The 12,404-nt window shown below is 30.7% G+C and overlaps 1 non-coding gene across 1 annotated transcript; it reads right to left on the minus strand.

Moving 5' to 3' along the window:
* Nucleotides 1-537: 537 nt before the first annotated feature.
* LOC122271418 (uncharacterized) lies at nt 538-3,821 on the minus strand. Its single transcript, XR_015433894.1, has 3 exons — nt 3,594-3,821; nt 1,865-2,002; nt 538-756 (listed from the first exon to the last, which is right to left on the minus strand). It is a non-coding gene; the product is annotated as an uncharacterized LOC122271418 (transcript).
* Between the last annotated feature and the right edge of the window lie 8,583 nt (nt 3,822-12,404).

Below are 12,404 nucleotides of genomic sequence, written 5' to 3' on the forward strand. Positions count from 1 at the left end.
GTTTCTAATCAATATTGAAGGGAAAATTGTAAAAATTGTGCTTTTTTCGTAATTAATGGCAGCAATCAATTCAACAAAGAAAAAACTACATTTTCAAAAAGAAAATTTTTACATATCAACGAAAACGGTATCCTTATTAACTTCTGCTTCTTCTAAATCAAAACACATTCAAACGTTATTGTACTTAGCAACTAATTCCCCAAAAGTATCAGTTCCTTTTAAATACTTTTAATTGTCGATTTCTTTTTAATCTCTCACTATAACTAGTCTACTTCTTTCCGAATGGATGATTCAATCAATTCTTTTTTTAATAATGGCTTCAAAAAATGGCTGATAAAATTATTTAAGTAAAGCCTTTGAGAATTCGAATTCAAGAAAACATTTTTAATTTTTCAGAGAGAAAAAATTTAAAGATCCAAAATATTTTATGAAATAAAATATTTTGGATCTTTAAATTTTTATGAAATAAAAAGCTTTGAAATTTTTATAATTTGAAATTTTAAAATTTTTATGAAATAAAATTTGTTAGCCAAATATTTTATGAAATAAAATATTTGGCTAACAAAAGGAGTCTTTTTTTTTCCTTCACTATTAGAAAAACAAATGTAATTGAAGTTCATAATATCCAGGTTTAACGGTAATTTTAATTTATAAAAGCAGCATTTTCATTGCCATATGATTTTTGAGCAACTTTAGCATGCAAGATAACAAGCACCATTTCTCCCACTTTCTCTCAGATATTTTTTCATACATTCCCTGGAAACAAAAATAATACGAAATAAGTTTTATATCATATTATAAATAGAAAAAAAAAATGTCAAGTGGAATAAATAGTAAGTTTTAATTCTAAATAATTACATAGGATGAAAATCATTTTAGAAATATGAAAGAAACCTATCTCTAATTATAAGCATTTTAAACCTGATTTTGATTTTTAAAAGCTCTTCTGCCAAGAAAAATAAAATACACTAGCTTAAATGATTTAAACTTAAAGTAAATCTTCAGTTTCATAAGATACATAATCTTTCGGGTACGAATTAAATAGATTGTATTTTAACATATGTAACATATTTTAAAAATATACTAATGGGTGATATTTTTCTCCCCTGTGACAACATTGTCACAGAACAATACCGAGTTCTTGCAAAAAGATTTTTCTGTTAGGAAGTAAATAATTTTGGTTTTCTTCTAAGCAGAAATTTTCATTCTTTTAATTTCTTTATTTAGTTATTACTTTTGATTTCACATAGTTTTTAAAATCCTATATTACTAATTTGATATTATTTATTACAGCAACTGAATCTTGAAATGAAAACACGCATTTAGTAACCCTTTTTTGAAGAAACTGATTCACATTGATTTTTTCCCCCAGGTAGTTACTGTTACGGATTTCACAACTTTTTTATTATTTTCCTTTAATGTAATGGTGATTAACAAAATTGCTTAAAAGGAAATTATTAGTGTATTTTCTCCCTACAAAAAGCAAGAATATCTGCCATAATATTAGATTTAAAAAAAATTTAAGTTGACGTTTCAGTTACTAACAAGTACCTATATTTTTTATATTTAAAAGAATCTTGCAGAAAGATATTAGAGCACTAGAGAGGCATGTCGCAGAAAGCCCGGAAAAATTCTGCCACAGGTTTTTTTTTCCACCTAAATTAAAACCATTATAAAAGAATAATTTAAATTTTAAATTATTAATAAATAATTTAATTAATAAGAAATAAAAAAAAATAGTACTCTCACATTATTTATTTTAATTTTTACCTGAAAAACTAATCTATATGGATAAGTCTAATCTATAAGTCTAAAAGCTACTTAAAAATCACAGTACAGAAAATGAATACAATTTTCAACACACCAAAAACAAATCCATTTGTTTAAGAGACCATTTATAACCAAGAGTTAAATCAATTCAGTGATGAAGTCGTTCAGATACATGAGAGCTTTCTGAGGATCGTAAAATTAAATCTGGTATATATTCATGTGGTGTTCATTCCTGTGAAAGAATAAAAAGCTTGAATGAGAAACTTTATTGCAGTGGACAGTGACTATAAACATGTAAACTATAATCATATATTTTTTCTATAATTAAATAATAGAGAAGATTAATTCTTAATGAGTGTCATTAAACAGGTCAGTAAGTCAACATTTAAAATTTCCTAAACTGTAATAAGTACATCAAGGGTTTATTACCCATAAAATAATCAAAATATATAACTGAACACACATTTATTACATCAAAACTAGCAATATATGTGTTTTTATCTCATTCTTCTGGCATAATTTTTTAAAATGATTTTTATATATTTTACCTAAATCTAAAAAAAAAAAAAATTGTGTCCCCACCCCCCAAAAAAAAAATTTTTTCTTTAAAAGGGTATTTTCAGACAGAAATAAAAATTCACTTTTTTCTACTGTCCTTTCTTTATCAATGATTACTACATTCTAAGGGTTTTCGACTATCCATCTATCATTATTTTGTCTAATCTTCCAACCTGGTTTAAGTAATTAAATAAAAAACAGAATTCACAGTATTGTTGCTTCATAATTATTAAAAAATGTGAAAAACACAGAAGGGTGCTATTTAATAAATTACTAAAAAAGAGAGGTAGATTCCATGAAACACAGTAATTCGATGTTGTAAATCTGATTATCAAAAAATAATTTTATAAAACATATTTTAAAGAAATTTTTTAAAAAATAAAAAAACTATGTTTAATTTCAGTAGCATTATCAAAAAAGTAAGTATTATTGGCATATATCAATAAATTAGTCATAAAAATAATAAACTTCAATTATTCAACTTAGCAAATAAAACTTAGTTTTAAAAAATCAAAAATTTGTCTCTTTCAACAAAAATAAAGTTAGCTGAATAAACTTTTATTTACAAGAATTTTTGACTGAGAACAATTTAAATAATTTCATAGCTGTTAGTAGTATACAAGGTGTGACAAAACTAATGGTTTCAACTGTAAAGGGTAAAAGAATTTACCAAAGCAAAAGACTTTCAACATAAAAATGTGGGCTCAAAAACCAATGGACAAGATGAAAGAGGGTCTTTCTTGAGAAGAAGGGAAAATATAGTAAACAAATTTTTTTATTCCAGATTGTCAAGAAATTTTGGATTGGTAATGGTTAGGAATATTTATTGGCAAAAGCTTATTTTTTCCAGGACATTGAAGAAAAAAACCGAACCAAATTTAATGAAATGGGTGATACTAAAAATAGCTATAGACTTGTTTAGCAATCTGTTACTAAATAAACATATTTGAATTGAAATAAATTACAATTTAATATAATAACAGAAAATGTAATTTTTTTACATTTCTTTCTTTAAATAACTATACTTGTATTATTAAAGTTTCAAACAAAATTATAAAACCCATTATAATATCGAATTTAAGAGTTGGTTTGAATTTAAGAGTTCTATTCATACTTCACAGTTTTTCATAATAAAACTTACTATTCTATTTACGATATCAAAATACGATTTAAAGTAGAAAATACAATAAGCATGGTATACCACTCAAAGATTAAATTAGTTCCATGACTAATTTAAACATTTAGTGGGTGGAAATAAAACTAACCAAGCATATAGCTTCATCAAAAGCATACTGCTTAATGTTCTTTAAAGGAATTCCCAAATGACGATAGATTTCTTAAATGAGGTCCATTCTTTATAGTCTTATAAAAATAGAAAATTTTAATCTCATTTCTCAAAGCTTATTGAAAAAACAAAAAATTAAATTTTCAGCCAAATTCGTATTCTATTTGTTTTGATTACGACGTTTCTGACCTTCTATTTCTGTTACATAAATTCTTTAATCTTAAATTAAACTGAAAAGCCTAAAGTATCTAGCTCACCCGTTGCTTAACCTCAAAGGACATTCTCACTGTTTAAGAAAAATTCGTGAATGGGAGACAGAGATTTGTTTAGCAAACCGGGAGAGGGTTCTTGAAGCTATGCTGAAGCGCGATCCTCGTTAAAGCATGGTCTAACGGCTAAGACCATGTGCTAGTGACATACGCATGGAGCGAGGGGGCGTGGGTTCGGATCCCAGCTGTGGTCAATTGGGTATAATATAGCCTACGTCACAGGTTGTGTTGTTCCTACTAAATTTAACCCATGAACGGCATTTTCTGCGAGCCTAACTTCAAGCCACAAATAAACAAACGAAGTGTTCGATCGTTTAAATAGCTGCTCGCCAGATTTTATTGCATTATAAAGAAAAGTGATTAAAACTAAATACAACTAAATAAACAACAACAACTAAAACAAATAACAACAACTACTAATAACAATAACTAAATAAACAACAACTAAATTCCATTCGTTTAGCATTGCGTCATATGTTGTTCCTACTAAATCGAAGTAGTTGTGTTTTTTTCATATTATACCCAATTTTAAAATTTTTTTTATTTTTTTCTTCTTCTGTTTATTTAACATTATATTATTTATTTAAAGTGTTCTTCGATATATTAAAAAATCCCCTACATAAAAGAGGATATATTTATTCGGGAAATTTCAAGTGTTGCTTAAAAACTGGAAAAATCCCGGAAAATTAGTTTATTTATATTATATTATTTTTTTAAACTCCTTTTAAATTATTTTCATGATAGTTTAACAGGTGAAATATGTTGTTCTAAAAATAAAATCAAGGGTGTCTCTTTGTGAAAGAAAGCATAATGGAATAAAAAATAAAATGGTCCACCGAATATTAAGTTATAATTTTCAAACTCGGACTGAATATAGGAATCTATGTGCCGGAACCTTCTACCAAAGCAAAATTTTATAACCCAATTAGGTGGGCCGCAATGGCCCCTTAAGTCTTCTGTTTATCCAACCGGAAGAGGGTACTTGAAGCTATGTTGAAGCGCGATCCTCGTTTAAGCGTGGTCCAATGGCTAAGACCATGCGCTAGTGACATACGCATGGAGAGAGTGGGCGTGGGTTCAAACCCCAGCAGGGGCCAATTTCTTATTTTTTTTATTTTTTTCTTATTTTGTTCATTTTACATTACATTATTTATTTAATGTGTTTTGCGATGCATTAAAGGATCCTATAAGGAAAAAAAAAATTTTATTCGACAAATTTCAAATAATGCTTAAAAACTGGTAAAATCCCGGAAAATTAGTATATTTTTATTATATTATTTTTTTAAACTCCTTTTACAATACTTTCATGATAGTTTAACAGGTGAAATATGTTGTTCTAAGTATAAAATTAAGGGTGTCTCATTGTGAAAGAAAGCATAATGATATAAAAAATAAAATAAAATAAAATGGCGGGAAAAAGGATCAAATTTCAAGCCAACCTACTTCCCTTTAATACTAAGTTATAATTTTCAATCTCGGACCGAATATAGGCCTCTATGTGCCGGTCCCTACTACCAAAGCAAAATATTATAACCCAAATAGGGGGGCCGCAATGGCCCCTTAAGTCTTCTGTTTAGCAAACCGTTAGAGGGTACTTGAAGCTATGTTTTACCGCGATCCTCGTATAAACGTGGTCCAACGTCTAAGACCATGTACTAGTGATTTACGCATGGAGCGAGTGGGCGATGGTTCAAACCCCAGCTGGGGCCAATTTCATATTTTTTTTATTTTTTTCTTATTTTGTTTACTTTACATTACATTATTTATTGAATGTATTTTTCGATACATTAAAGGATCGTATGAGGAAAAAAAATTTTTTATTCGGGAGATTTCAAATAATGCTTAAAAACTGGTAAAATCCCGGAAAATTAGTTTATTTTTATTATATTATTTCTTAAAACTCCTTTTACAATACTTTCATGATAGTTTAACAGGTGCAATATGATGTTCTAAGTGTAAAATCAAGGGTGTCTCTTTGTGAAAGAAAGCATAATGGAATAAAAAATAAAATAAAATAAAATGGCAGGAAAAATGATCAAATTTCTAGCCAACCTACTTCCCTTTAATATTAAGTTATAATTTTCAAACCCGGACCGAATATAGGCCTCTATGTGCCGGACCCCTCTACCAAAGCAAAATTTTATAACCCAAATAGGGGGGCCGCAATGGCCCCTTAAGTCTTCTGTTTAGCAAACCGGGAGAGGGTACTTGAAGCTATGTTTTAGCGCGATCCTCGTATAAACGTGGTCCAACGGCTAAGACCATGTGCTGGTGATTTACGCATGGAGCGAGTGGGCGTGGGTTCAAACCCCAGCTTTGGCCAATTTTTAATTTTTTTTATTTTTTTCTTATTTTGTTTATTTTAAATTATATTATTTATTTTATGTATTTTTCGATACATTAAAGGATCCTATGAGGGAAAAAAAATTTGTTCCGGAGATTTCAAATAATGCTTAAAAACTGGTAAAATCCCGGAAAATTAGTATATTTTTATTATATTATTTTTTAAAACTACTTTTACAATACTTTCATGATAGTTTAACAGGTGCAATATGTTGTTCTAAGTATAAAATCAAGGGTGTCTCTTTGTGAAAGAAAGCATAATGGAATAAAAAATAAAATAAAATAAAATGGCGGGAAAAATGATCAAATTTCAAGCCAACCTTCTTCCCTTTAATATTAAGTTATAATTTTCAAACCCGGACCGAATATAGGCCTCTATGTGCCGGACCCTTCTACCAAAGTAAAATTTTATAACCCAAATAGGGGGGCCGCAATGGCCCCTTAAGTCTTCTGTGTATCCAACCGGAAGAGGGTACTTGAAGCTATGTTTTACCGCGATCCTCGTATAAACGTGGTCCAACGTCTAAGACCATGTGCTAGTGATTTACGCATGGAGCGAGTGGGCGTAGGTTCAAACCCCAGCTGGGGCCAATTTCTTATTTTTTTTATTTTTTTCTTATTTTGTTTATTTTACATTACATTATTTATTGAATGTATTTTTCGATACATTAAAGGATCGTATGAGGAAAAAAAAATTTTTTTCGGGAGATTTCAAATATTGCTTAAAAACTGGTAAAATCCCGGAAAATTAGTTTATATTTATTATATTATTTTTTAAAACTCCTTTTACAATACTTTTATGATAGTTTAACAGGTGCAATATGTTGTTCTAAGTATAAAGTCAAGGGCGTCTCGTTGTGAAAGAAAGCATAATGGAATAAAAAATAAAATAAAATAAAATGGCGGGAAAAATGATCAAATTTCAAGCCAACCTACTTCCCTTTAATATTAAGTTATAATTTTCAAACCCGGGCCGAATATAGGCCTCTATGTACCGGACCCTTCTACCAAAGTAAAATTTTATAACCCAAATAGGGGGGCCGCAATGGCCCCTTAAGTCTTCTGTTTATCCAACCGGAAGAGGGTACTTGAAGCTATGTTTTAGCGCGATCCTCGTATAAACATGGTCCAACGGCTAAGACCATGTGCTAGTGATTTACGCATGGAGCGAGAGGGCGTGGGTTCAAACCCCAGCTGGGGCCAATTTCTTATTTTTTTTATTTTTTTCTTATTTTGTTTATTTTACATTACATTATTTATTTATAGGTTTTGCGATGCATTAAAGGATCCTATAAGGAAAAAAAAATTTTATTCGGGAGATTTCAAATAATGCTTAAAAACTGGTAAAATCCCGGAAAATTAGTTTATTTTTATTATATTATTTTTTAAAACTCCTTTTACAATACTTTCATGATAGTTTAACAGGTGCAATATGTTGTTCTATGTATAAAATCAAGGGTGTCTCTTTGTGAAAGAAAGCATAATGGAATAAAAAATAAAATAAAATAAAATGGCGGGAAAAATGATCAAATTTCAAGCCAACCTACTTCCCTTTAATATTAAGTTATAATTTTCAAACCCGGACCGAATATAGGCCTCCATGTGCCGGACCCCTCTACCAAAGCAAAATTTTATAACCCAAATAGGGGGGCCGCAATGGCCCCTTTAGTCTTCTGTTTATCCAACCGGGAGAGGGTACTTCAAGCTATGTTATAGCGCGATCCTCGTATAAACGTGGTCCAACGGCTAAGACCATGTGCTAGTGATTTACGCATGGAGCGAGTGGGCGTGGGTTCAAACCGCAGCTGTGGCCAATTTTTAATTTTTTTTATTTTTTTCTTATTTTGTTTATTTTACATTATATTATTTATTTAATGTATTTTTCGATACATTAAAGGATCCAATGAGGAAAAAAAAATTTATTCGGGAGATTTCAAATAATGCTTAAAAACTGGTAAAATCCCGGAAAATTAGTTTATTTTTATTATATTATTTTTTAAAACTCCTTTTACAATACTTTCATGATAGTTTAACAGGTGCAATATGTTGTTCTAAGTATAAAATCAAGGGTGTCTCTTTGTGAAAGAAAGCATAATGGAATAAAAATAAAATAAAATAAAATGGCGGGAAAAATGATCAAATTTCAAGCCAACCTACTTCCCTTTAATATTAAGTTATAATTTACAAACCCGGACCGAATATAGGCCTCTATATGCCGGACCCCTCTGCCAAAGCAAAATTTTATAACCCAAATAGGAGGCCCTCAATGGCCCCTTAAGTCTTCTGTTTATCCAACCGGGAGAGGGTACTTGAAGCTATGTTTTAGCGCGATCCTCGTATAAACGTGGTCCAACGGCTAAGACCATGTGCTAGTGATTTACGCATGGAGCGAGTGGGCGTGGGTTCAAACCCCAGCTGTGGCCAATTTTTTATTTTTTTTATTTTTTTCTTATTTTGTTTAATTTTCATTATATTATTTATTTAATGTATTTTTCGATACATTAAAGGATCCAATGAGGAAAAAAAAATTTTATTCGGGAGATTTCAAATAATGCTTAGAAACTGGTAAAATCCCGGAAAATTAGTTTATTTTTATTATATTATTTTTTAAAACTCCTTTTACAATACTTTCATGATAGTTTAACAGGTGCAATATGTTGTTCTATGTATAAAATCAAGGGTGTCTCTTTGTGAAAGAAAGCATAATGGAATAAAAAATAAAATAAAATAAAATGGCGGGAAAAATGATCAAATTTCAAGCCAACCTACTTCCCTTTAATATTAAGTTATAATTTTCAAACCCGGACCGAATATAGGCCTCCATGTGCCGGACCCCTCTACCAAAGCAAAATTTTATAACCCAAATAGGGGGGCCGCAATGGCCCCTTTAGTCTTCTGTTTATCCAACCGGGAGAGGGTACTTCAAGCTATGTTATAGCGCGATCCTCGTATAAACGTGGTCCAACGGCTAAGACCATGTGCTAGTGATTTACGCATGGAGCGAGTGGGCGTGGGTTCAAACCGCAGCTGTGGCCAATTTTTAATTTTTTTTATTTTTTTCTTATTTTGTTTATTTTACATTATATTATTTATTTAATGTATTTTTCGATACATTAAAGGATCCAATGAGGAAAAAAAAATTTATTCGGGAGATTTCAAATAATGCTTAAAAACTGGTAAAATCCCGGAAAATTAGTTTATTTTTATTATATTATTTTTTAAAACTCCTTTTACAATACTTTCATGATAGTTTAACAGGTGCAATATGTTGTTCTAAGTATAAAATCAAGGGTGTCTCTTTGTGAAAGAAAGCATAATGGAATAAAAATAAAATAAAATAAAATGGCGGGAAAAATGATCAAATTTCAAGCCAACCTACTTCCCTTTAATATTAAGTTATAATTTACAAACCCGGACCGAATATAGGCCTCTATATGCCGGACCCCTCTGCCAAAGCAAAATTTTATAACCCAAATAGGAGGCCCTCAATGGCCCCTTAAGTCTTCTGTTTATCCAACCGGGAGAGGGTACTTGAAGCTATGTTTTAGCGCGATCCTCGTATAAACGTGGTCCAACGGCTAAGACCATGTGCTAGTGATTTACGCATGGAGCGAGTGGGCGTGGGTTCAAACCCCAGCTGTGGCCAATTTTTAATTTTTTTTATTTTTTTCTTATTTTGTTTATTTTACATTATATTATCTATTTATTCTTATTTTGTTTAATTTACATTATATTATTTATTTAATGTATTTTTCGTTACATTAAAGGATCCAATGAGGTAAATTTCTTATTTTGTTTATTTTACATTATATTATTTATTTAATGTATTTTTCGATACATTAAAGAATCCTATGAGGAAAAAAAAATTATTCGGGAGATTTCAAATAATGCTTAAAAACTGGTAAAATCCCGGAAAATTAGTTTATTTTTATTATATTATTTTTTAAAACTCCTTTTACAATGCTTTCATGATAGTTTAACAGGTTCAATATGTTGCTCTAAGTATAAAATCATGGGTGTCTCTTTGTGAAAGAAATCATAATGGAATAAAAAATAAAATAAAATAAAATGGCGGGAAAAATGATCAAATTTCAAGCCAACCTACTTCCATTTAATATTAAGTTATAATTTTCAAACCCGGACCGAATATAGGCCTCTATGTGACGGACCCCTCTACCAAAGCAAAATTTTATAACCCAAATAGGGGGGCCGCAATGGCCCCTTAAGTCTTCTGTTTATCCAACCGGGAGAGGGTACTTGAAGCTTTGTTTTAGCGCGATCCTCGTATAAACGTGGTCCAACGGCGAAGACCATGTGTTAGTGATTGACGCATGGAGCGAGTGGGCGTGGTTTCAAACCCCAGCTGTGGCCAATTTTGAATTTTTTTAAATTTTTTCTTATTTTGTTTATTTTACATTATATTATTTATTTAATGTATTTTTCGATACATTAAAGGATCCTATGAGGAAAAAAAAATTTTATTCGGGAGATTTCAAATAATGCTTAAAAACTGGTAAAATCCCGGAAAATTAGTTTATTTTTATTATATTATTTTTTAAAACTCCTTTTGCAATACTTTCATGATAGTTTAACAGGTGCAATATGTTGTTCTAAGTGTAAAATCAAGGGTGTCTCTTTGTGAAAGAAAGCGTAATGGAATAAAAAATAAAATAAAATAAAATGGCGGGAAAAATGATCAAATTTCAAGCCAACCTACTTCCCTTTAATATTAAGTTATAATTTTCAAACCCGGTACGAATATAGGCTTCTATGTGCCGGACCCCTCTACCAAAGCAAAATTTTATAACCCAAATAGGGGGGCCGCAATGGCCCCTTAAGTCTTCTGTTTATCCAACCGGGAGAGGGTACTTGAAGCTATGTTTTAGCGCGATCCTCGTATAAACGTGGTCCAACGGCTAAGACCATGTGCTAGGGATTTACGCATGGAGCGTCTGGGCGTGGGTTCAAACCCCAGCTGTGGCCAATTTTTAATTTTTTTTATTTTTTTCTTATTTTGTTTATTTTACATTATATTATTTATTTAATGTATTTTTCCATACATTAAAGAATCCTATGAGGAAAAAAAAAATTATTCGGGAGATTTCAAATAATGCTTAAAAACTGGTAAAATCCCGGAAAATTAGTTTATTTTTATTATATTATTTTTTAAAACTCCTTTTACAATGCTTTCATGATAGTTTAACAGGTGCAATATGTTGCTCTAAGTATAAAATCATGGGTGTCTCTTTGTGAAAGAAATCATAATGGAATAAAAAATAAAATAAAATAAAATGGCTGGAAAAATGATCAAATTTCAAGTCAACCTACTTCCCTTTAATATTAAGTTATAATTTTCAAACCCGGACCGAATATAGGCCTCTATATGCCGGACCCCTCTGCCAAAGTAAAATTTTATAACCCAAATAGGGGGGCCGCAATGGCCCCTTTAGTCTTCTGTTTATCCAACCGGGAGAGGGTACTTCAAGCTATGTTATAGCGCGATCCTCGTATAAACGTGGTCCAACGGCTAAGACCATGTGCTAGTGATTTACGCATGGAGCGAGTGGGCGTGGGTTCAAACCGCAGCTGTGGCCAATTTTTAATTTTTTTTATTTTTTTCTTATTTTGTTTATTTTACATTATATTATTTATTTAATGTATTTTTCGATACATTAAAGGATCCAATGAGGAAAAAAAAAATTTATTCGGGAGATTTCAAATAATGCTTAAAAACTGGTAAAATCCCGGAAAATTAGTTTATTTTTATTATATTATTTTTTAAAACTCCTTTTACAATACTTTCATGATAGTTTAACAGGTGCAATATGTTGTTCTAAGTATAAAATCAAGGGTGTCTCTTTGTGAAAGAAAGCATAATGGAATAAAAATAAAATAAAATAAAATGGCGGGAAAAATGATCAAATTTCAAGCCAACCTACTTCCCTTTAATATTAAGTTATAATTTACAAACCCGGACCGAATATAGGCCTCTATATGCCGGACCCCTCTGCCAAAGCAAAATTTTATAACCCAAATAGGAGGCCCTCAATGGCCCCTTAAGTCTTCTGTTTATCCAACCGGGAGAGGGTACTTGAAGCTATGTTTTAGCGCGATCCTCGTATAAACGTGGTCCAACGGCTAAGACCATGTGCTAGTGATTTACGCATGGAGCGAGTGGG

Source organism: Parasteatoda tepidariorum, chromosome 5 (genome assembly GCF_982258835.1).
Source record: "Parasteatoda tepidariorum strain Cologne lab strain chromosome 5, Ptep-v5.0, whole genome shotgun sequence".
Taxonomy (NCBI): Eukaryota; Metazoa; Arthropoda; class Arachnida; order Araneae; family Theridiidae; genus Parasteatoda; species Parasteatoda tepidariorum.